A 24,239-nucleotide genomic window follows, 5' to 3' on the forward strand; every position below is an offset into this window, starting at 1 on the left:
TCAAAATGACCACTAAAATCCCCTGCACAGCCCTAGTACACAGCATTCTCTTCTGAAAATCCTTCTATATAAATGGCTGCTCTGAGGTCTCTTGCTGTCATGTCATTAACTGCAAAGGCAGTTTGCTCCTTTACCTAGGTTGATGATCACTTAAGATGCATTATGATTTGTGAGAGAGTCTAGGGGCTGAATTCCCATAGGGGAGATGTTGGTGTGTGAAACGTACATGAGGTTAGCGTCATTCAAACTCAGATCTGTCAGTACATCAGGAAGACAGAAGGCAGCAACTCCAGCTCCATGTCCTTCACAGGAGTCATGAAGTTTTCAAGCCTGGAAAAGAGCTTACGGGGAATCTCCTCCAGCTACATGTCTTCCTTCTCTTGTGGAAACAATACTGAAATGAAGTATGTTAGCCAAGGGCGTGCCATTAGGATGAGAACTCAAGCCTCCCAGCTTAGAGCTCGTTTTCCCACACTCTCCTCCTTCCCCTTTTGGTACGATACATGTCTGGGCCCAGGTGCTTTCTGGTTTTCTTCATAGTCCAGAATTTGTCGATGCGATTTTGAGAGGGTTGCTTTGGTTCTCATTCAGGTTAGGGTTTCATCCTGATAGGTATAAAGTGGACTTGAGTGTCATAATCCTGGAAAAGTTGTTTGGAAGAAAACATTTAGCTCTTTATGGGGGGTGAGGTGAATGGCTCCTTGACATGTTTATGTAGCTTATAAAGGAAATACATATATGTAGAGTAGGATTATTAAACCATTCTATCCCTCCTTACCATTTGTGAGATTATCAGCATTTCTCTTAATGCTTCAGAATCTTTTCTGCAAAATGAGAGTACAACTACTATATAAAATTACTGTCCAGGTTAAGATAATTTGTGAATGTGAACATTTATGTTATCTATAACAAACTATGCAAATACATTAATATTAACTGCATGCTCCAGAGCCCTCCAGTTTTGCTGCCTCCTATAGGTGGTTGAATCAAGTCACATGTAATTACAGCAGTGTCTAGTGGCTCCATTGGAGTATCATGGGTCCTTCTTAAAAATGCCTAATTCTGATCATAGATAAACTTCCTTGTTGAAATTGTGGTCAGATATGAATTCTAATCCTTAAAATTTTTGACTTTGGAAAGGAGCAATGGTGGGGGAGAGTCATTTGTATATAAAAAAAATCACAGAAGAGGTAACCGGGAAACCGAGGCACATAAAACAATAGAAGACTTAGTATTCAGAATCTTAAAATAGTTTATTTTGAATGTTCATTTTGAAGCAGGATTTTTGTGACTTACTCCCCATGCTCCATGTCCGTACTAATGTTAACAGATGTCCCACCTTCCAAAACAGAGAAGCAAGCTTGGCAGCTCTTCCCAGTTCGCAAATTTAATTATGGCTGCAAATGTGATAACGGAGCAACCTTTCCAAGTTTTAATTGGATTTGCATTTGGCACAAGCAACCTTCGTTTTCCACCATATGGGTAACGGTGGTGCAAGGTGCTATCTTGTGCCCTTGCTGTGAGTTAGTCAACTCTTGATTATCTGCAGAGGAACCAGCCACATAGTGGATCAATCATGGCTTTTTTATAACCTTAACCAGCTATCCCTGTACCTAATAAGTAGCTGGACTGCCTTTTCACATTGTCACTTAGTTTAGTCTTGGGAACTGTAAACTTATTTGAACATTTACTTGGCAGACACCAATTATTAATCTGATGCCAGTTTACTCATCACTCCTTGCCATCAGATAATCTTTCAAGTGTAATATTCACACAATCTTAGATGTGTATTTTGCATTTTAGGATTTGAAGACTATAGAAAAACTTGTATAATATAGATGCTAGTCCTGTGGCTAGGAAAAGTAAGCATTGTGGGTGAAGAAGCTGAGTTTCAGAAAGGTTCAGTGACTTATCCAGGGTCATGTTATAAATAAGGAATGTGATGTTAGCCTTAGGTCTCTAAAGTCAGAGCTCTTGCTTTTGTATGACACTTTTCCCAAAAGGACAAGGGGATTATTTAGATGATATGCTGTTTTAAATTATGTGTACTTTAGCTTCCCTTTATTAGTATAGGTAATGGAGAGCTTGAGTTTGAATAAACATGGGGAAAGATGGGATATATAGATAAAGAAGCAGAGACATCTCAATACATGTCCATTAGCTTTGTAAACATTTCTCACTGTCGTACTTCTTAGAACTGATTCTCGTGGTTTCAGGCAGTAGTTCATGGAGTAAAGAGAAGGGGTGGGCATGAGGTATAAATGGACAAGAAATAGGATCTGGTAGTATGACCAGTGCCTGAGGGCATTGAAGTGGTTATCATGGACATGTACAATTCCAATTCAACAGTCTCTATACTGGATACCTGTTAGGTAATTGCTGAGCACTGTTTAGGCTCTGGGGATAAAAAGATGCCTAAAATATATTTCAGGTATTTATTGCTACAGGGAAAGAAAGCTATAAATAATTATGATACCTAGTAAATATAAAAGCAAAGACAAGTTTGAAGTGTTGTCGGAACCCAGAGGAAGGACAAACTAATTCCATATGGTGGTGAATTTCAAGCCTTCCTGGCTTAATTTGGGCACATATGGGAGAGCGGAGGCCTTTTATAATCATGAAGTTAAAGAGAATCTCTTGAGTCAAATGAAGATATAATTCCAAATTAAAACTGAGTGTATAGAAATACTTAACCTTGCAAGACCATAGCTAAATCTTTTTAATCAACTGTTTGGAGCCATATTTGGAAGGAGTCTTTTCAGTCACAGTGTGTATAGTCAGCATAAAAGAATGATGCTGAATAAAGCAGAGAAATAGCTTTCAGTAGCAAAGCAGCACCGATCATTGGGGGATATAAATCTAAATAACTGAAGTCCTTCTATTTAAAAATCTGTTTTAGTCACAATAACCGTCCTGGATGATTCCAAGGCACGTTGAAATAGCAGTGTTCTGGGCATCAGATGTTCCAGGGAGAGCACTGAACAATGTGGTCTGGGCTGGGCTGGGGAGCAGGCGGGGGGTGGGGGTGGTGGTGGAAGGGATAAAGCCACTTTATGAAATGCCTTACTGTCTAGGTGCAGGGCAAGAAGGTGGCTTTTTCAATTTGTCAAAAATTCATTTTCAGGCCGTTAGGTCTCCTAGCAGCAGAATGGTTTCTGGAACCCGCCTTTTCTTTCTTGTGCCAAAATAGGAGTATTTACCCAGATGCAAAAGATGAAAAATAATGACATTAAAAAAGATTGGAGTGCTTAAAAAATATGGATTTAATTAAGCATTCCTACCATTTGGGGATGGAGGGATTCAGATTTGGAGAAGCACACGTAAGATGTAACTTCTGTCTTTTCACTACCATAGCCACTTTCGTCTTAATGTGGCTTACTCCTTAGCCTTCCTCTTGGCTAAATGGGTAGTTTGGAAATGATCCTCTATCTTGGGTTTTTACTGAATATTACCTGAGTAAGGCACACTTCCTCTGGTATAAAAAGACGAAGTGCTGTCGGTGGGTGTTGGGTATGTGTTTGTGTGCTCCTGAAAATAGCAGAAATAGTGGACATTGTAGTAATTAACTTGAAGGTCTACAACTTTTTCTGTTGCCTTCCCCAGAAGTAGCTATAATGGTGCCATGGCCACAATATAAAGTAATTTGGCAGTATGATATTCTGAAAGGGAATGGGTTCTTGGACTGAGAAGTGAATTTGAATCCTACTCTTTCTGCTTACTAGCTAGTAAAAATGGCCTACTTCTACTAAAGTTGTTTTCTCCCCCAGTAAATGTAGATTATTCCCATTTTACAGATTTATAGTCCCTTTAAAGCTTCCCCTAGTTTCCTCTGGGAGTCCGCAGGGTTTGAGCACATAGACACATGCTCATGACCTTCTCTGCTTTCTAGCTGTGGTTCTGACTGGCTCTGCAGTTGTCCCACCCTGACTCTCATTACAGTGTGGCTCAGGGGGTTAGATGCTATCTGTGCTAGGAGAGAACTCCCAAGTACACTGGGAGTGTGGCAATGGAACCTGGGTTTGGCGCTGGGCTTGGTGGGATGAAGATGGCACTTACTCCAATTCTGCCTTGCTTCATAACATCTGAAGAAGCACATTTTGTTCCCAGAATATCACCTATACTTTATCAGATCTTCTGGCTTCTGAACTCCGTTTCTCTCTATAGGATTTTAACACTGGTCCCTTTGGCTGGCAGGGAGACAAATGCTAAGCAATTCCCTCCATATCTAATTCTCTCCTCTGCCATTGACTCAAGCCTCCCTGCACTAAATACTTCCCCTAACTGCAACCTTATACCATAAAATCATATGAATAGATACCCAGCAGTGTCACCAGTCTGCCAGTTCTACAGACAACTCAGCTCTGAATCTCACTTTTGAATCTCTGAAACTCAAAGAAACAGCAAAGAGAGCAGTCCACTCTCTTGGTAACTGGAAGGCTTCATGAGTTAGTATGCTGCAGTAATAGTTCAGAAAGTAGTAATTCTGTTTCTTACCAGATCCATTTAAAAACAGATGAGTGCAGTGTACTTGGTCAGTACAAACTGAATTTTCATAGTGTATACTGGATTCATTTGAGTTCTAAGAATAGAGCAACAGAATTCTAATTCAGTAAATAATAATACTTGGAGATATACAAATGGCCTTTTAAAATACTTCTAGAAGTGTCTCACTTTTTTTTTTTTAAAGTTTTTATTTTTTTTGGGGCGCCTGGGTGGCGCAGTCGGTTAAGCGTCCGACTTCAGCCAGGTCACGATCTCGCGGTCCGTGAGTTCGAGCCCCGCGTCAGGCTCTGGGCTGATGGCTCAGAGCCTGGAGCCTGTTTCCGATTCTGTGTCTCCCTCTCTCTCTGCCCCTCCCCCGTTCATGCTCTGTCTCTCTCTGTCCCAAAAATAAATAAACGTTGAAAAAAAATTAAAAAAAATTATTAAAGTTTTTTTTTTTGAGAGAGACAGTGTAAGCAGGGAGGGGAGGGGCAGAGAGAGAGAGAATCTCAAGCAGGCTCTGTACTGACAGTGCAGAGCCCAATATGGGGCTTGAACCCACAAAACTGAGATCATGACCTTAGCCAAGATCAAGAGTCAGACGCTCAGCCAACTGAGCCACCCAGGATCCCCAGAGCCATTTCACTTTTGGAATCTAAAAATATGTATTCATTTCAAATATGCCTCAATTTATGCATCACTTACCATATCTTCATTGTACTTTACGAGGAACAGTCATAATAACTAATGAGTGTAATAGATGACATTTACTAGGTATTTACTGAGATCAGGCACAGTTCTAAGCATTTTATGTATGTTAATACATTTAATCCTCTTTACAACCTTATGAGGTAATATTGTTACTATTAAAATTTCACAGATGAGGATGCTGAGGGTAGGAGAGATTAAGCAGTCTGCCAAAGCCACACAGCCAATAAATGGTGGAGTTGGGTTTGTTAAACCTATGCAGTTTATTAATTTTTTTCATTTCTTTTATATACTCCCTTATTTTTTTTATATTCTTCTATAACACTTATTACATTGCATAATAGATATTTAATATTCTTTCCCCACTAGATGATGCTCTCTGATGTCAGGGGCTATGACTTAATGTAGCTCAGCGTTCTACCTGAAACATGGTTAGAACTAGTGTCTGCTGCATGTGGAACAGATTCATTGGTGAATCTCAGGAATATTTATCTGCTTCTCCTTTGTGTATGGCAAAAGTGACTGTTAGAAATAGCAAAGAACATATGGACTCTCACACTGTTCTCAACCAATTTGAGAAGAGAAGCCCTTCCCAGAGGAAGAGGTTATGTAACCATTTGAAAGATGACACCAACACAAGACAGTGAGCTGGTATAGCTAGTGTTTAGGAAAGTCTCAACTGAGTGACACATAAGGGCTGTGGCTCAAAGGAAGGGGAGATCGCAGTCCTGGGAACTACTGAATTGCTCAAAAGCATGGAGTAAGTTAGTGTTCTGTCAAGGACTAAAACTGGAATCTTTATCATCTACCAGGTTACCAGGAAACACTAGCTGTTAGATAAAATAGGTCAATATGAGTCAGACTCATTTGGATCAGGGCCAGAAACCTACAAGAGAATTAGAGGTTAAACAAAACAAAGCAAAACAAAAACAAACAAAAAAACACCTGAAGTTTCTGATTTCCAAATGCTTGAATGATTGAATAGCAAACTTGCTTGATTTATAAAACTCCTGAGTCTGTAGCCTGTTAGTTCACTCAATTACTCACTCACTTGCTTACTCACCATATTTATAATTAGTGCTTACTATGTACTAAGCTCTGTATTAGTCATGAAAGCCTCTGGTTTTGAAAGAGAAAGCCCTAAGTTTTAGAATAACTTTTCTGGCTAGGTAACCATTTCTTGCCAGCAACTTGGCATTGTGGGAGGTGTTTAAGAAACCACTGATAATTTTAGACTTGAATAATTTAAGATAGGTGGAACTAGAGACTTGACTAGTTCAGTGATTTCACTAGAATATTTTGTGTACTCTCTATATTTAAACATTATGAGAATAAAGTTATAAAAAGTTTCTGCACTTAAGTAGATTATAGTGTATTTATTTATTTATTTTTTTTTAATTTTTTTTCAACGTTTTTATTTATTTTTGGGACAGAGAGAGACAGAGCATGAATTGGGGAGGGGCAGAGAGAGAGGGAGACACAGAATCAGAAACAGGCTCCAGGCTCTGAGCCATCTGCCCAGAGCCTGACGCGGGGCTCGAACTCACGGACCGTGAGATCGTGACCTGGCTGAAGTCGGACGCTTAACCGACTGCGCCACCCAGGCGCCCCAAGATTATAGTGTATTTAATTAGGATTTATAGTTTGTCTCTAAACCTGAAGCTGTGGGAATAGATGGGAAGGATCTTTTCATGTAACAGTAGATGGAGAATTTCTTTTTCTTCTTAAAAATGTTTTTTAATGTTTGTTTATTTTTGAGACAGAGACAGAGTGTGAGCAGGGGAGGGGCAAAGAGAGAGGGAGACACAGAATCCAAAGCAGGCTCCAGGCTATAAGCTGTCAGCACAGAGCCCAACACGGGGCTCAAACCTACGAACCTTGAGATCGTGACCTGAACCAAAGTCAGACACTTAACCAACCAAGCCACTCAGGCGTCCCTAAGGTGGATGATGTCTTAAAAGTTCATTAATACCTTGGCTGAGTGTCCGTGCTCACAATAATCCATGTTTTACTTATCCTCTTAGGTACCAACATACTTACCATTTCCAGATCCTTTTGTAGTTGGGTATGACAGTGTGGTTGAGTTCTTATAGTAGAATGTGAGCAGAAATGTTGTATATCTGCCCATAAAGTTTTCTCAGGTGTTCTTTCCCTATTTCTTCATCTGCTGGTAGAAAGGAGAGGGCTTCTTGAACTTAGAGTTGGGTAAAGTCATGAGATAAAAGAAACTGGAATTAAAAAAGAATTACCTGTTTCACTCAGCATAATACCTTCCAGTTCCATCGATGTTGTTGGAAATAGCATGATGGGCATTGAGGGCATTTGTTGGGATGAGCACTGGGTGTTGTATGTAAGCGATGAACCACGGGAATCTACTCCAAAAACCAAGAGCACACTTTACATACTATATGTTAGCCAATTTGACAATAAATTAAAAAAAAAAAAAGACCTGCACCTGACAAAATTTTATTTAAAAAAAAAAAGTAGGCTAATGGTGTGGGTCAGATGCTGTGTTGAGACTTAAAAAAAAATTTTTTTTAATGTTTATTTTTTTTAGAGAAAGAGATAGGGAGACACAGAATCTGAAGCAGGATCCAGGCTTTGAGCCTGATGGCGGGGCTTGAACTCATGAACTGTGACATTATGACCTGAGCTGAAGTTGGTGTTTAACTGACTGAGCCACCCAGGCACCCTGAGACTTTTTTTTTTTTGAATTTTTTTTTTTAAGTTCATTTATTTTTGAGAGAGAGATACAGAGCATGAGTGGAGGAAGGGCAGAGAGACGGAGACAGAATCTGAAGCAGGCTCCAGGCTCCAAGGTGTCAGCACAGAGCCCCATGCAGGGCTTGAACCCGCAAAATGTGAGATCATGACCTTAGCCAAAGTCAGATGCTTAACTGACTAAGCCACCCAGGTGCCCCAGTTGAGACATTTTTGGTAGTAAGTTATAGAAAATTCAGTTCAAATTGGTTTGAGCCAAAGGGAATTTATTGGCTTCTATGCCTGAAAAATCTAGGCCATAAGTCTGTATTAGTAGAATTAGAAACAAATTTTCTAATTTCAGAGGTGGGAAATGGAACAGATTCTTTTTCTCCTAGATAAGTGGAGAATAGAAATAGAACCACTTAATACAGATAAAATATAAGCAAGCTTTAAGGTAACCACTTGTCTTTGTTAGAAACAGGGAACAAAATAAAGCATTCCAGCAAGAGGGCAATTAAGTCAATAGATTCTCACCAATATGACCAAGTAAATGGTAAAGATGTCCTGACAGTCTGTGATCCTCGTTCCTCAAAAAAGTTAGGTCAGCGTTCTGACCAGGTGAGAGAACACTTGTCTAGTGAGTGACTCCCAGCAAGTATATTAGCAGAAAGACAGGCTGGTGTATGTCCTCTTACCTTAGGGTTGTCCAGAAGAGATGGACCTTCTTTTTTATGGAATCACCTATGTAAGAGTTGGGTAAGTCAAGTACATCAAGTTTTACCAAGGAATTTAGGCAATGGGACTGAAGGCAAAAAAAAAAAAAAAAAAAAAAAAGGAAAAATCCTCTATATAATTAAAAACCTCCTAGACATTATCTTTTCAAATATAGCAGTTGTACATAAATTTAAACTGCTACAGTAATGTTAAGTTTCTTCAGCCAGCATTGCATCAGTGGCCAGAAGCTTTTAATAGGTCATAGAATCATCTAGGCCATAGGATTATCTAGGCTATCAAAGGAAGAAATTCTTTTTACAAAGAATTTGGAAGACCCCAGGGACTTGTATCAAGATAATGTTTCAGGCTCAGTTGGATCCAAGTTCTCAAGCAAAGGATCATTCCCCTTAATTCTTGGTTATGCTTTTCTCTGTGTTGATTCCTTCTTAGGCAGGTTCTCTATTTAAGGTGTCAAGGCTGCCACTAGTAACTCCAAGTGTTACATTCCATCCCCTCGTTAACCGATAGAGAGATTCTTTCTTCCCCCAAATTGAAAGGTCCTGGGGTTGAATTATGGAATCAGCTTAGGTCATGAGCCCATCCTGAATTAATTACTTCAGTGCATCTCTAAGATTTGATGATTCAGTTGGCCAGCCTAGATCATATGCCACCCAAGCCACATGGATGGGGATAACCAAGAAAATTGTTGAATCAACTGCTATGGCGTTGCACAGTAGGCTTCCCAGCTCAGGATCACGGGAAGGTTACTGCAATTCCTCACTTCAGAAATTTTTACTTGTAGTATTCTCCTTCCTAATACCTATTTTTTATTTAAAATTTTTCTTATTACAAGAATCAAAGGAATCAGAAAGCAAGTTATGGCTACTAAGGGCACATACACACACAGAAAATCTGTAGACAGTTACTGGAAGGGTCCTTGGGTATCTCACAAATCAAAGGAAGTAAGCATGCCTATAGAGGAGCAAGGGAAAAACAGCCCGTAGTATCTCAGAAGTAGTAGTTTATGGTCTTTTCAATGGTATCAATGTTACTCCACTCCAAAGACTTTCAACCTTTGTCTCTCAATGAAAAATTTCCCAATTGTTAGAAAAGTGCATTTTATCAGCCTATCCTAGGTCAAATGTAAATCTCCAGATGATTTAGCTGTTGCTGGGAGACTGAGCCACGTGATACAACATGAAAAAGATACTATCACCGCTTTTTAAAGTTGAGGTAATTATGTTCATGGAAATGAATGTTTCAATATTATATGGCTAATAATAGCAGAGCCAGTATTTTAATACAGTTCTAATTAAATAGTTTTTTATTGTTGTTCTGTCTGTAGTACTGGGCCTGTTAAACTCACTGGATTCTAAGCTGATTTTGCTTTTACATTTGTGTGCCTTCATTTGTGATTTGCTAATTTTTTTTTAGTTTTAATCAAGTCTGTGCCAACAAAAGCAGTGTCTTTGGGGATTGCATATGGTTGACATCAGGATTGAAAGTGGGATGTGCTCATCAGAGAGGCTCTACCCCCTTGGACAACTGTTCTCCCTCTCAATAATTCTTTCTGAGAGCTCTTCTCGTTTGTAGGATTTTTGAGTTTAGGTTATTGAGAAATTGTTCTTTGATCACACCACCCTGCCCCAATCCATGAATGTTTGGAATTTGAAAATTCTAAACTGTAATAGTTTTTGCTCACCATATGTGGAAGGAAGAGTGGAAGACTATTTCATGGTAAACATTAAAATGTGGCTAAACCAGATAGAAATATAGGTGATGGCAAATTGAGTTAAGAGTGATAGGGCTCCTTCCTTAGTCAAAAATCTGGTGTCTGGAATTGGCAATTGATTGCTATTGGTGCAGATCAAGTGATCTTCTAAAATACTTTTTTGGAAGTTATAAAATATATCTGCAGGCAGAAAAACTCAGTTTAGAAGCATCTCTACATAAATTCTATACACTGTTTTGTGTGTTTATTTTTTATAAGGTGATTCTGAGGTTAAGTTTTAATCCTCTTCACTGAGGTGAAATTATTGTGCTTATGGTATCCCTGTTTGGCCTTCTTTCACTATTCTTATGGAAAAGTTTCTTCTGATCTTAGGCAGATCTACCCACACAGTTTATGCTCGGCTAGTTACTTCTTACTGTTAGAGAATATTAAAATCACAAGGTTCATCTCCGAACTGACCATTGTTCAGCTTTCACTGTTGAAGCATGGAGTCCTCATCACTGTCTCCCCAGTTTAGGAACTTCCTTCCGCCATTAGCTTTAGCATGCCTTTCCCTGGTGCAGTGTTTCAGTTTTCTGCCTGGTCTCTGATCTATAGGACTGAATAAAACCATTTCTAAGTGTGGGATAGCTTGAGAAAAGCTTCCCTTCTGCAGAGATAATTTGACTCTGGTATAGCATTATCTAATATTCCCTTTGTTCTCTAACCTCTTGGTCCCCTTACTTTGCTCCTGTCTCCTTCCTCTTCCTCCTCCCTGGGTGTGTGGCTAAGTAGAGTGTTATTACTCCCAAGAATTTCAGGTCAACATCAGTGTAGGCTAGGAAGTATACATGGACCTGATCTGCAGACAGTGCTATGGAAGGCAAGAAACTTGTCAGAAAACGTGGAGGATGATACATAGTACTAATGTCTGATCCTATCCAAGGCAATCTGGCTCAAAGGAGAGTAAGGCTGTGTTCATGAGATGACTCCACTACAGAAAAGGAAAGTTGTCAGGCCAACAAATAACAGATTAGCACTTAGAGCCTACAAAGCATTTCTACATCCATTATTTCCTTTAATCCTCATGACTCTGAGGAACATGGTGTAATGATGTCGCTTCCCAGATGAAGCCCAGATTTAAATATTCATAACTAGAGTTGTATCTGATTTAAGATCTTCTAGCTCTGAATCCCATCTCTTGCCCTGATGTCTCCTAGCTGCACTAGAAAAGGGTATAGTTTTTGTGCCTTCTTAACATAGAAACAACCTACATTGGCTTTTGTGTGAGTATGATAGGGTTCAGGTCTGTTAAATGATTCTCTTAAAGAGGGACCAGACATAAGAAGGGGATCTATGTATAGGTCAAATACAAGGACACTTGTTGTAGATGAATGATCAAGAATAAGCTGCAGATGAAGAACAAATGACCAGCAATGGGACAAAGAGTGGCTGTTTTTTTTCTGTAACTTAGAGAAGGCACAAATTAGGTGAATTCCTAACAAATAGAGGAAAACAAACTGCATTCCTTTCCATGAAAATAATTCTATTCATTTGAAATTTTGAAAATCTATGATTAGGGATGTCTAGATGGCTCAGTTGGTTGGGCATCGACTCTTGATTTAGGCTCAGATCATGATCTCAGAAACCGTGAGATTGAGCCCCGAGCCAGGCTCTGTGCTAACAGCATGGAGTCTGCTTGGGATTCTCTCTCTGTCTCTGCCCCCCTTTCTCCCTCTTTCTGCCTCTCCCCTGCTCAGGCTCCCTGTCTTAACCCCTCCCCCCATCTCTCTCTCACCAAATAAACATTAAAATAAAAATCATTTAAATATTCTGTCTGTAGGAAAAGTCGTGAAGTTCTTTACATCAGAGGTTATGATTAGCAAAGCAAAACAAAAAAGTTGGAGGAGTTTTCTTAAGAGAAACTACTGCAGCAGTCAGAAGTTACTTTTATAGCATTGAAAAGAAGGCCAATTTGTGGAAGGGGCCATAGTTGAGGTGATAGAGGAGGAAACTTGCTAAAACTTCTTCTCCCTTTAAGGTTTTTGATTCTATGAAGATGAAATCTATTCACTTTCAGAGAAGCCTAAAATACGAGAAGCAGCCAGGGCTCCCTTTCTTGGCCTGACAGTGTTGCTGACACACAGCTGGAGACTGATTTATCATCATATCTAAGGAAAGCCTTTAACAAACAGCAACACATATGGACGTTAGGCAGTTCCTTTCCCCTGCATAAAACAAAGTGATAAATGGTGTGTGAATTTTAAAGACATAATTGCACCAATAAAAGCTCTAGAGCATGTGCTAGTGATTCCTCCATTTCAAATTTACAAGGCGATTCATGGAAGAGAAGTGAGAAAAGTTAGTGAAGTCTGTTAGTCTCTTATTTCAATGCCAGTCTTCCTTCACCATTTCCATGCTTCACGTTTATAAAATGCATTGTGATTTTTTTTTTTTCCTTTAGGAGACTAAGGTGGGTTGGATTTATCACTAGCTTATCTCTCTCTGCCATCATATGGTATCCAATTTTTATTGTTGACAAATAAGGACGCTTTAAAGCAGACCACATCAGAATTAGACCCTTAATCTATAAATACTTGAATTTTATGGGTGAAAACCTAGAAGATCAAGTTAAGAGAAAGTCAAGGAATATTCAAAGTTTTATTTCACATCTGTCAGCAAGGCATCTATGGAAACCCAGTTATCTCCATTTCACAACCATATCTTCCTTTTCTTTGGAAATTTGTCAATTTGAAATTTGAAATTTCAATTTGAAATTTGCCCTTAGGATCCTTTCTTAAAATAAATTGTATTTTTTTTTTAAGTTTATTGATTTTATTTTGAGAAAGAGCACAATTGGGGAAGGGGCAGAAAGAGAATTCCAAGCAGGCTCTACACTGTCAGTGCAGAGCCTGATGAGGGGCTCAAACTCACAAAACATGAGATCGTGACTTGAGCCATGATCAAGAGTCAGACACTTAAGTAACTGAGCCACCCAGGCACCCTTTAATAAATTGTATTGAACCATTGAAATGTTGGAGCTGTTTGAGTAAGCAGTTAAGCTAATGTAAACAAAACACTCAGGGGCTAATATATAGTTCCCATATTTGGATAGTGAGATTGAAAATCATTAGTCACTTTCTCCTCTTTGAGACCAATCACTTTGAGCAGCCTCACTCTGGGCAGCTGGTTCCTATTCTTTGCTCTTGGGTGCACACATGGCCTAGCAGGCCCTTGATGTTGATGCCTTTAGGATTAAGTAGCCAACCTGGCATCAAGGTCTAGTCCAGAGGTTAGTAAATGACAGCTAGCCAGCAGGCCAACTTTAGCCTACTGTCTGATTTTATGAATAAAGTTTTTTTTTTTTTAATTTTAATTTTCTGATTTCTTCAGAGAGCATGTTTGCATGCAAGTGGGGGAGAGGGGCAGAGGGAGAGAGAGAATCTTAAGCAGGCTCCATGCTCAGCACGGAGTCCCAACGTAGGGCTCAATCCCACAACCCTGGGATCATGACCTGAGGTGAAATCGTGAGTCAGATACTCAACTGACTAAGCTACCCAGGCACTCCTAAAGTTTTATTGGAACACAGCCAAGCCCATTTGCTTATAGGTTGTCTATGGCTGCTTTCACAGCACAGTGGCAGAGTTGAGTAGTAGGAATGGTTTGAGCCTAAAAACCCTAAAATATTTACCATCTGGCCCTGTACATAAGTAGTTTGCTTACCCCTGGTCTAACCCCATTCAGACTTGTGTTTGAAGGCTGCAAAAGATTTTTTCCCCCTCCTGATTCTTTCATTTATAGAAAATTTTTTTCTTTTTTCAATTAAATATCTAGTATTTGAAAGTTCATCTGATTAGGCTGTAGCCCAGATTCCATTCTTCATATTTAAAAGGCCATTAGACCTGACAGACATTTTTCAGTCTGCAGTTTCCCCATTTTTCTCATTTTAAATACTTTTTTAAAAAATCATTTTGAGAGAGAGAATGGGGGAGGGGGAGAGGTTCAGAGAGAGAGAGGAGAGAGAGAATCCCAGGCAGCCTCTTTGCTGTCAGTGCAGACACGGATGCAGGGCTTGAAGCCATGAACTGTGAGACCATGACCTGAGCAGAAATCAAGAGTTGGATGCTTAACTGACTGAGGCACTTAGGGGCCCCCATTTTAGAATGCTTTTTTTTTAAATTATTTTTTTAATGTTTATTTTTGATAGAGTGTGAGCAGGGGAGGGGCAGAGAGAGAGGGAGACAGAGAATCTGAAGCAGGCTCCAGGCTCTGAGCTGTCAACACAAGTAGGGCTTGAACACTCACAAATGGTGAGATCACGACCTGAGCTGAAGTTGGATGCATAACTGATTGAGCCACCCAGGCACCCCAGAATACTTCCAATAGAAAGGTAAAAAAGATGTTTCTTGGCTACTTGGTTAGCTTTATAAGTCTTCTCACTACCTGCCAACCCCAGCAGAAATCTCCAAGTGATTTTTCTCAGTGACTTTAAACCACTGAGCTGCTGCTGCTCACCTTGCATTCTCCCACCTGCACTTTAAACCACATTTCTAGTGGTCATGATGTGTGGTCCTGACAGAAATATGCAGAGGACACAAAGGACCCTTTTAGGTAAAGTAGTTCTGATTTCCACAGGAGTTCTCCAGGTTGCAGGAACTGAGATTCCAGCAAGGAACTAACATTCTTTTTAGTGGGTTTGAGTTGAAATCCTGAAACTGTTTCTTTCGAACAGGCTGCTCATAAATTCTTTTAAGCATGCAGCCCTTAGCACAGGTCCCTACTAAATTAAATATCAAGCAGAGCTAGGAAAGGACTGGTTGGTACGTTTGATTATTTTATAGGGTTGGGGGAGAGAGGGTGGCACAGGGGTTTGAAACTGTAATTGCTGCTTCTCCCTTGTTGCCCCTCTAGATTCCTAAGGAGTTGTAAGAAGTTCTGAGCCCATGCTTTCCTGGCTGTGCATGTTCAGTCTTGTCCTCCTTTCTGACACCAGGTGCCCACTGTACTTACCCAGAAAGCATGGGGGAATTCAGTGCAGTTGTCTTTTGTATTGCTGAGATTTTCTTTTTTAAACAAGAAATGACTGTCTTTGGGGCATTTGGCCATATCCTCTGAGGTGATAAAACAATTTCAGCAGTCACTTGCAACTTGTAAGCATCTGTCACCTCAAATCTCCATAATTCTGCAACCAGAGGTTAAATTCTCCAAATATCCCCTTCCCCCTAATATTGAAAGGGAAAATAAAAATCACCATATGAGAGCTAGAAGCAGGAGTATATTCCATTACACAAGCCACGTTATTTGGACAATGCAATAATTGAGTTCTTAATCCCTGGTTGGCCTTTATCTAGTCATGTGCCCTGAGGGAGTCATTTCCTATCACTGGGTTTGTTAATTGTAAAAAAGGAGAAAGATTAGTACACATTCAGATTGTACTCAAATTCTGAACTGTGAGGGCTGTCAATCTCTTGAACAGGCTTTTCGAGAAAGGCAGTCTTGGAAAATTTACTGTCTTATGTCATGTTCCTGCTGGCCCTAAATAAGCCTATTTAGAACTTGCACCAGGAAAGTACAAATCCTTGAATGCCCTTGATAAGATAAATGGCCCTTCTGTTTGGAAGGTTGTGCTTCTTGACCAAACATGCATCTTTGGCAGGTGCCTGAAGGTAGAATGTGTCAGGTAGAATGGTGAAAAAAATGGGGGTGGGTAGCTGTCTTTCCCACCAGATCTTCTGAAACAACCCTGACCCTCAGAAGAGATGTGTTACAAACAGATGGCTTTCACAAACCAGAGGCAGTGGTGCATTTTACATATTATCTCATCTGGAGCCAAGGGGATAGAGGATAAACTATGTAACTTCCTTCCTAAGCCTATAATTTTATGATTTTTATAAGCGATAAGGCTCTGATTTTGTTAAGACTACAATTGGAACTTTGATAAGCACACATTTTTATTGAGATGAATCTTGACTTAACAGCTGCAGGTGGGGCATAGTTCATTAGGGACCTCTACATTAAGAGATCCATAATCCTTCCTCAGTTTTTATAGGAGAAAAAAAATCTTGACAGTGACACCATAATATTTGACCTTAATAACTGCACCTGGAGTCATTCACCAAGAATACCAGCGGAATTTTGCCAACAAATTTAGCTCTTCACATTAACAATAAATGATTCTGAAATCACATTCATCTGCACTTTTTAGGAGGTTCTAAAACAGCTCAGTTAGCCTTGATGAATTAGCTCTTTCTCTGAAACATAATTCATTATTAGCACATTTTATGGAAACAGCACTAACCCAAATTGTTAGTAATTTAAGATGCATATTTCAAAAGTGCATGATTTAATTCAGTGCAATAGATGAGATTAAGAGTAAATTTGCTCCTACCTCTTGTCATGAAATATACTACATGGAAATATTATAACACAGGGGAAGTAGACTTGGTAATATAGCATGCTTGGGGATATAAATCGGTGCATGTCTTTTTACCCTGGCATTCCATTCAGGAGTCCTATGTAGAAGTAGACTGTTGGCCTGCTCATGGAGACTAATGATTCTTTATTCTTTCTAAGTCTACAGGCATTTAGAATGCATCATTCTTGGGACTATTCAGAAAAGACATGTCTATTGAAGAACAGGAAGTGAAAGAAAGCCGCATGATCCAAGCCCTAGGAAAAACACAGAAACACCTTTCTTCTTACACCTTGAACCCCAGTATATTAGTAAGAGATTTATGACCAGTCTTATAGGAAGTCAAAACAAGACCTTTAACCCAACTTGTCTCACCTACAAGAAGGTCCTCTATCTGTATTGCACTGCCATAGGTCAAAACCCTTAAAGTTTTCACCTGGGAAGCTGATTGCAGTGGCACTGTAACTGCTTGCAGTGGGTTTTGCCCCTGACCTGCCTACTTTCCACATTGTTCACAGAGTGATCTTACTGTAAAGGAAATTAGAAATGCCTCCCATGCTTAAAAATCCTTCTGTGTCTCCCACAACCTGTAACCATCATGATAAAATTCAGGTTAGTCAGAGTAATACTCAGGCTTCTACCTCAGAATATGGGCCCTATCAGCACCCCTAGAGGAATGCTCTACTCCAGTCAGATCGATGTATGTGCAGTTTTCCAAATGGTTCCATGTTCTTACGTCTCTGATCCTTGTATGTGCCATTCACTTCTCATTTGAGCTGAACCTGGAAAGATGAAAAGTGATAGCTAAAATTTATTGGGCACTTAATTATGAGTCAGATACAATTCCGAGGGTTTTACATTTATTGTTATATTCAGTAGTTTCATCGATAGCATGAAGTAGGTGCCCTTATTTTCAGTGAAATAACTTGCCTGAAGTTACCCAAGAAATAAGGATCTGATCGCATTCCAAGCCACACGCTCAACACCGTAGTGCTACAATGCCTCTAGGGCTCAGGAAGCATTTGCTTATCCTTCAACATTAAATTTAGAGAGTATTTCACTGAGAAACTCCTATGGTACTCCAGATCTGAGGAAGGTAGTCTTTGTATCCTGCCCTGCTTTTATAACATATCACATAACATTGCTCATGCTAAGTTCCAGAAGAGACCGGGATCTCGACAATCTCTCCTGCCTTTTTATTCCTAGGGCTTTGTAAACATTTGTGGAATGGAGAAAAACTTGTTGTCTCCTACTGTAAATGATTTCCTTTGTTTAAAAAATTTCTATATTTCTTTTTTTTTAATATTTTTTTTAATGTTTATTTTTGAGAGAGACAGAGACAGAATGCGAGTGGGTTAGTGGCAGAGAGAGAGGGAGACACAGAATCAGAAGCAGGCTCCAGGTTCCGAGCTGTCAGCACAGAACCCAGTGCGGGGCTCGAACTCACGAGGTATGAGATCATGACCTGAGCCAAAGTCGGACGCTCAACGGACTGAGACACGCAGGCACCCCCAAAATTTCTATATTTCTAGTATCTTAGCCCTAGTAGACAGTAGGTATTCTACTAGCCCTAGTAGACAGTAGTAAATGTTGAGTGATGAAAGAGAAAATGAGTTTATGTGCTCTTGGTTCTAATAGGAAATAGGAGTAGATTAGCTTCCATTAAAATGGCAGCTATATTTCTTTTCATTTTTTGCCACTCCTTTAATTACAAATTGTATCCCATACAATTATGAACTGTAAAGAAATCTTCTCTTACACAAAAACAAGAAATTTGTCTTGTGTAGCCTTTGACTTACAGGGTATAGCACACTTCTTAATTTTAGCACAACAATGAAAAAAATTACAACAAAAATTTTCTGGATTGCTATTTGCTATAGCAATAAAAAATAAATGGGAAACCTACTGTATGCCAGGTTCTAGTGTAAACATTTTATATGATTTTATTTACTCATCATAGTGATCTTTTGGATAAGCATTATTATCCCCATTTTACAGACGAAAAAACTGAGGTGAATCAGTATCTTGCTGAATGTCACACAAAGAGTAACATGCAGAGCGGAAACCCAAACCTAGATCTGCCTGATTCCAAAGCCTGGGTATATGATTTAAAGCCTGTCCAATGGCATGGTGTCTTGAGGCCTGGGGGGGCATGTCCGTGTAATTGATTATTCTTTGGGATTACAAATTCAAGTAAATTCAACAGTGAAACCTGTCCACTTCATTGTGCAATAGCAGGTCTTGTTTATTGGATTTCAGTGTAGTAGAAAGAAGGCATCATTTACTAATGATAAAGAGAACTCTGATGCTAGATTGCTAGTTTGAATCCCTGTTTGCTTGTTATGTGTCCTTGCGCAAGTGACTGAACTCTGTATCCAGTTTCTGCACCTGAAAAACAAGTGATAATAAGTGAAACAGTTTGTAATAATAAAACCTATCTTCTGGGGTTGTTAGACTCTTGATCTCTGATTTAAATTAGAGCTTCCCTATCAGTGTTCCATTGCTGGATAAGCCAGAATCTCCATGCTTACTTAGTTTAGTGCTGCTGCTGTCTGCCTTTTTTTTTTTTCTGACTCCAATATGCCACTCCTCATTCTATGCTCTGCCGCAGGATGGAGGCATGTAGTCATGAATCCAAAAATGCCTTTTGCTAATGTTCTTCTTTCCCCAGGAAGTGATGAAAGTTTCCTGCTTCAGCTTTAACAGTCATGCAGTTTATGTATACACCCTGCTATACAAATTGCAGTCAATTACTTAAGGTTAGCAACTGAAATCCCCAGTAGTAGTCAAGAAGCTAGCCATTTGTAAGTCATTTGTAGTAATCTTTAGTAACCGATAATTAGACACTAATTAGCTCATTTGCTTAGTGTTGTTTTTACTTAGTAAGACATTTAATGAGTTAATTAGAAGAAAAAGAATTGAATGGTAATTAAATGCCAATTAAAGGGTTTTATATGTGAGCAAAGTACATTGGTTAAATAATAACGTTTAAAACGAAAACACTGAACTAAATGTTTAAGGTAATGTGATAAGAATCATTTTCTCCCTATACTGATTTTCATAGTACCTTAGTCTTGCTTGGGTGTACACAGGTCTCGGGTTATCAGAGCTTCTCCACCTCAGCACTACTGACCTCTGGAGCCTCATAATTCTTTGTTGTGGGGGCTGTACAATGCATTGTAAGATGTTTAGCAGCATCTTTGTCCTGTTAGAAGGCGGTAGTACTTTCCCTTTTGTGACAACAAAATGTCTCTAGTCATTGACAAATGTCCTATGGGAGTCAAAACTGCCCCAGTTGGGAACTACTGGGTCCATTATACATTTATTGTGTTTTTTTTTTCTTTTCTTTTCCTCATTGTTACTTTATTTTCACCATTTACCTTAAGTTGAGATTATAAAGTTCATTGTAACATCTGCCGACTCTTAGATTGCTAAGAATGAACTGTTAATGTGGCAAGAGCACTGAATTTGGTACTTGAACACTTAGCCTCATAGTAAGTGTCCCACTTACAGTGTGTATGATCTTCAGTAATGGAACACCTTTGAATATTCTCATGTACCTAAGAAGTATAAGGGAGTTTGTTTTTAGTTTTGGTGTCAGGTTCTAGGACGTGGAAGGTAAAAATTGCCATATGACTCTTAACCTTTTGATCACAAGGTTCATCTAGAACCTTCCCTGACCTACTGGCTATTTTTTCTTTCATTCAAATATATTGACTTGAATATATATCAAATACGTTGAAATTAGTGAATGCTTTCTATGTGCCAGTTGCTTTTTTAGGCACTGAGGATACAGTAATGAACAAAACAAATGTATGTTATATTAGAATGACAGCATGGAGACAAATAGCAGGGATGGAGAATTCACTTTTAAGTGAGGTTCTGCTAGATGTTCCCACTTAGAAGGAGCCTACTTGAAGAAGTGAGCCAGGTGGATACCTGAGGGAAGAGTTTCCAGGACAGAGGAAACAGGTTTGTCCTGGCTGTTTCCTTTTTCTTACTCAAAATTTGAAAAGTTTATGAACTTAATTAGACATTGTTGTTCATCTTGTTGCTTATAGAATTGGACATTTGGTTATAAACATCTCATAATTTTTCTTAAAAGATCTTCATATGTTTACAGGCTATATAAAAATAGGCACAATTATACCTTTTAATATAATATTGGCATAATTTGAAGAAATGGGTAATATTTTTATATATTTCAACTAAGGATAGTAAGAGAAAAGTTTTTTTGAGAATCAACTAAAAAATAGTCCAACACTGTTGTGTTACTGTCTTTTAGTAACATTAATTAGCTGCTCTTGTCAATTTTGAGTCTATTGACAAGACCTCAGCACCACATTAAGTAGTCACATTATGACCTATGCAATTTGAAATCCTCAGGATGCCTATGAAAGCACCACTCATTTTAATTAGAAAGCCTAATAAATTGGGTAAATATTGGCTTTAGAATCTTAATCACACAGTACAGATCAGTCATAATTATAATGAAGAAACTGTGCTTTCATTACAGGATTTTTCATAATTCTTTTCAGGCCACAAAGTTCAAGGGCATATTCTGATTCTTCATCTCCTATTGGGAAGCAGAGAAGTTGATATTCTAAAGTTATATTTATGCCAATTAACACAACAGTTAATTCCGTGATAGACTGACAAAGTCATAGCCATGATGTGTGTTTTAAAGATTGTATCTTACAGCAGTCTTTATGTCAGAGTCTCTTGGCTCCTTTAGAATGTCTTACTGTCTACTAATTCCTCAGAAAAGGCACAAAGGAACTGTATTGTCCAAATCCTTACATTTTCATAATAGTTGATCTGTGGGATTTATAATTAAAAGTCCATTTGTGTGTGAAATTCTTGTCTCAAGTTTTCTTTCCTTTAGTAACATAACCTATTATTCCATTGTTATCTGGAATAATGTACTAGTCTAAAAATATGACACTTTATAATTTCATTTCCTTTATAAGTGAGTTGGTTGTTTTGCATGGATGTCCAAAGGATTTTATTTTCTATACAGTTCAGTAGATTTATTAGATTATGTCTCACTTTGGGTTCTTCTGGGTTGATTTTCCCAGCTAGTTGTGTACCTTCACAGAACATAATGTCAGTACTATTTTTTTCCCCTTTGTGGTAAAACTTTTTTTTTTTTGTAATGTTTATTTATTTTTGAGAGAGACAGAGACAGAATGCGAGTGGGTTGGGGCAGAGAGAGAGGGAGACACAGAATCCAAAGCAGGCTCCAGGCTCTGAGCTGTCAGCACAGAGCCTGATGTGGGGCTTGCGAGCTGTGAGATCATGACCTGAGCCGAAGTCGGACACTCAACCAACTGAGCCACCCAGGCGCCTGCCCCTGTGGTAAAACTTTTAAGAAAGTTTTCTTCAGTTAAAGTTTGTGATGTTTGTTTCATCCTGTCATGTTGGTTTAAAACTTCAGAAATTCTGTTAGAAGGTTTGTGTCTGATTTTATTTTTCTAAAGATGGTCATGCCTGCGTATTTATTCCATCCCATATGTTTTCCTCATAGTGTGATTGACACAGTTTTCAGGAAGTGGAGGGAGTGGAATCTATTTCTTTTCCTTGAATCAGGGTCATGTCTTGTGGCTGCACTGACCAATGGATGACAAGTGGCACTCCAGGACTTCTGAGGCTAGGTCATAGGAATAATGCAGCTTCTTCCTGGTCCTGTCTTGGGAGGCTTGCACTTGAAATCCTGCCTTTGAGTATCAAGGAAACATTTTGCACGTCACCTGGAAAGGCCATATGCAGGTATTTCAACCAGTAGATCCAGCCAGGCGCTCAGAAAATAACCAGCATTGACGGCATTTGAGAGAATAGTTTTTAGATGATTCCAGCCCCCAGCCTTCAAATATCCCCAGCTGAGGCTGTAGAACTGATGGGGCAAAAAATAAACTTCCCATTTATGTGTTATATGATGCTCAGAAACCATGAGAGATCATACATCATTGTTAATGTTTAAATCCCTAGGTTTTGTGAATTGATACACAGCAATGGAAAGGTAACACTGGGGTATTGATTCTTGAAAATTTTTTTCTATACCTCTTAACTTTCTTTTTTCTTTTTTAACTTTTGTGTTTTATTCAGTTCTGTGTTCCTCCTAACTTAGTTTTCATTTCTGCAGTGATTTTTAGCAGTTACATTTAAAGTTTTCTTGAGTTCTGCCATCTTATTTCACCTATTTTTATGTTGTTTTTCCATATCTTAGAGTTATATGTCTTTTACCTTATTTGACAGTCTAGGTCACAGTTTTGATCTGTGTTGTAGACTTGTTGTTATGGTGTATTTTCATTATTTGTAGGATGATACTTTGTCCATTCCCTCTATATTTGCTTATGAGAGCTTTGTACAGTGCTTTACCTCCATTCCTTTTGACTGCTCACTTTTATAGGAAACTGGTTTTCCTGAACATTCTGGCAGATGTGTTGGGTTGAAGTAGCTATTCTAGTTTCAGGTGTCTAGAGCTGCTTCTTTGGTTCCTTTTTCTCAAAGTGAAGTTATGTCTATTCTGATAGCTGCCTCCTCTGGTGTTCCCCTACCTTTGTCAGGGCCTAATTTCTCCTGTACACCTTTAGTCCCTCCCCTGTTCAATTGGGCATCTCCTTCTGGCAGTTTCTCCTCAGTGTGGGGCTTTGTCCTGGAAAAAGGGTTGATTAGTTTCCAGAGTTCATAGGGTCATGTTTTTTTCAGTACTTTCAGACTTCTCCACAGATCCCTTGTTACCCAGATGACTGTAAAGAGGTATGCTAACTCCTCCTGGGGTTTGCTGCTGTCCTCAAATTGCCTGTGATGTGTGTTCTCCAGAGGCTCCCTGTTGACCATCTTGGGGTTCTTCTTCTCAGGTGCATATGGTGCCTGGTGGCTTTTTTCTTTTTTATCCTGTATAGATGCTGATATCACAAGGGCCTTTGGATTCTATGTGATCATGCCCCACCTGTTTATATTTTGGGGTTCATAGAGATCCCTCTGTTACATAGTTTGGTTGTACATGTTATTTGGGTGATTTTTTTTTTTTTTGCTATTTTATTTGCTTACTTTTTTCTTTAAGGTTTTATTTATTTTGAGAGAGTGTGCGCACAAGTTGGGGAAGGGCAGAGAGAGAGAGAGAGGGAGGGAGGGAGGGAGGGAGAATATCAATCCCAAGCAGGCTCCACACTATCAGCACAGAGCCCAATGCAGGGCTCAATCCCACGAACCATGACATCATGACCTGAGCCAAAATCAAGAGTCAGATGCTTAACCAACTGAGCCATCTAGGCATCCCTGTTGCTTTCTTTTAATGGGGGGAATTCAGGGAGAATCACACTATATGGTTACCATCATCACTGTCATTCCAGCATGGCATCTGTGCATTGTAATCTATCTTTTGTATGTGTTTCTGAGCCACCTCAGAGCCCTTATCTATAGAGAAAAGACATAAATAAGAGTTGTGATGTGCTACCTCTGCGTTCTTAACAGCGAACCTCCAAGAAGATGGAGCTGTAATCTTTC

Source organism: Lynx rufus, unplaced genomic scaffold, assembly GCF_022079265.1.
Source record: "Lynx rufus isolate CCGP_SWC_20201006 ecotype Redwood Valley unplaced genomic scaffold, mLynRuf1.p SCAF_18, whole genome shotgun sequence".
Taxonomy (NCBI): domain Eukaryota; kingdom Metazoa; phylum Chordata; class Mammalia; order Carnivora; family Felidae; genus Lynx; species Lynx rufus.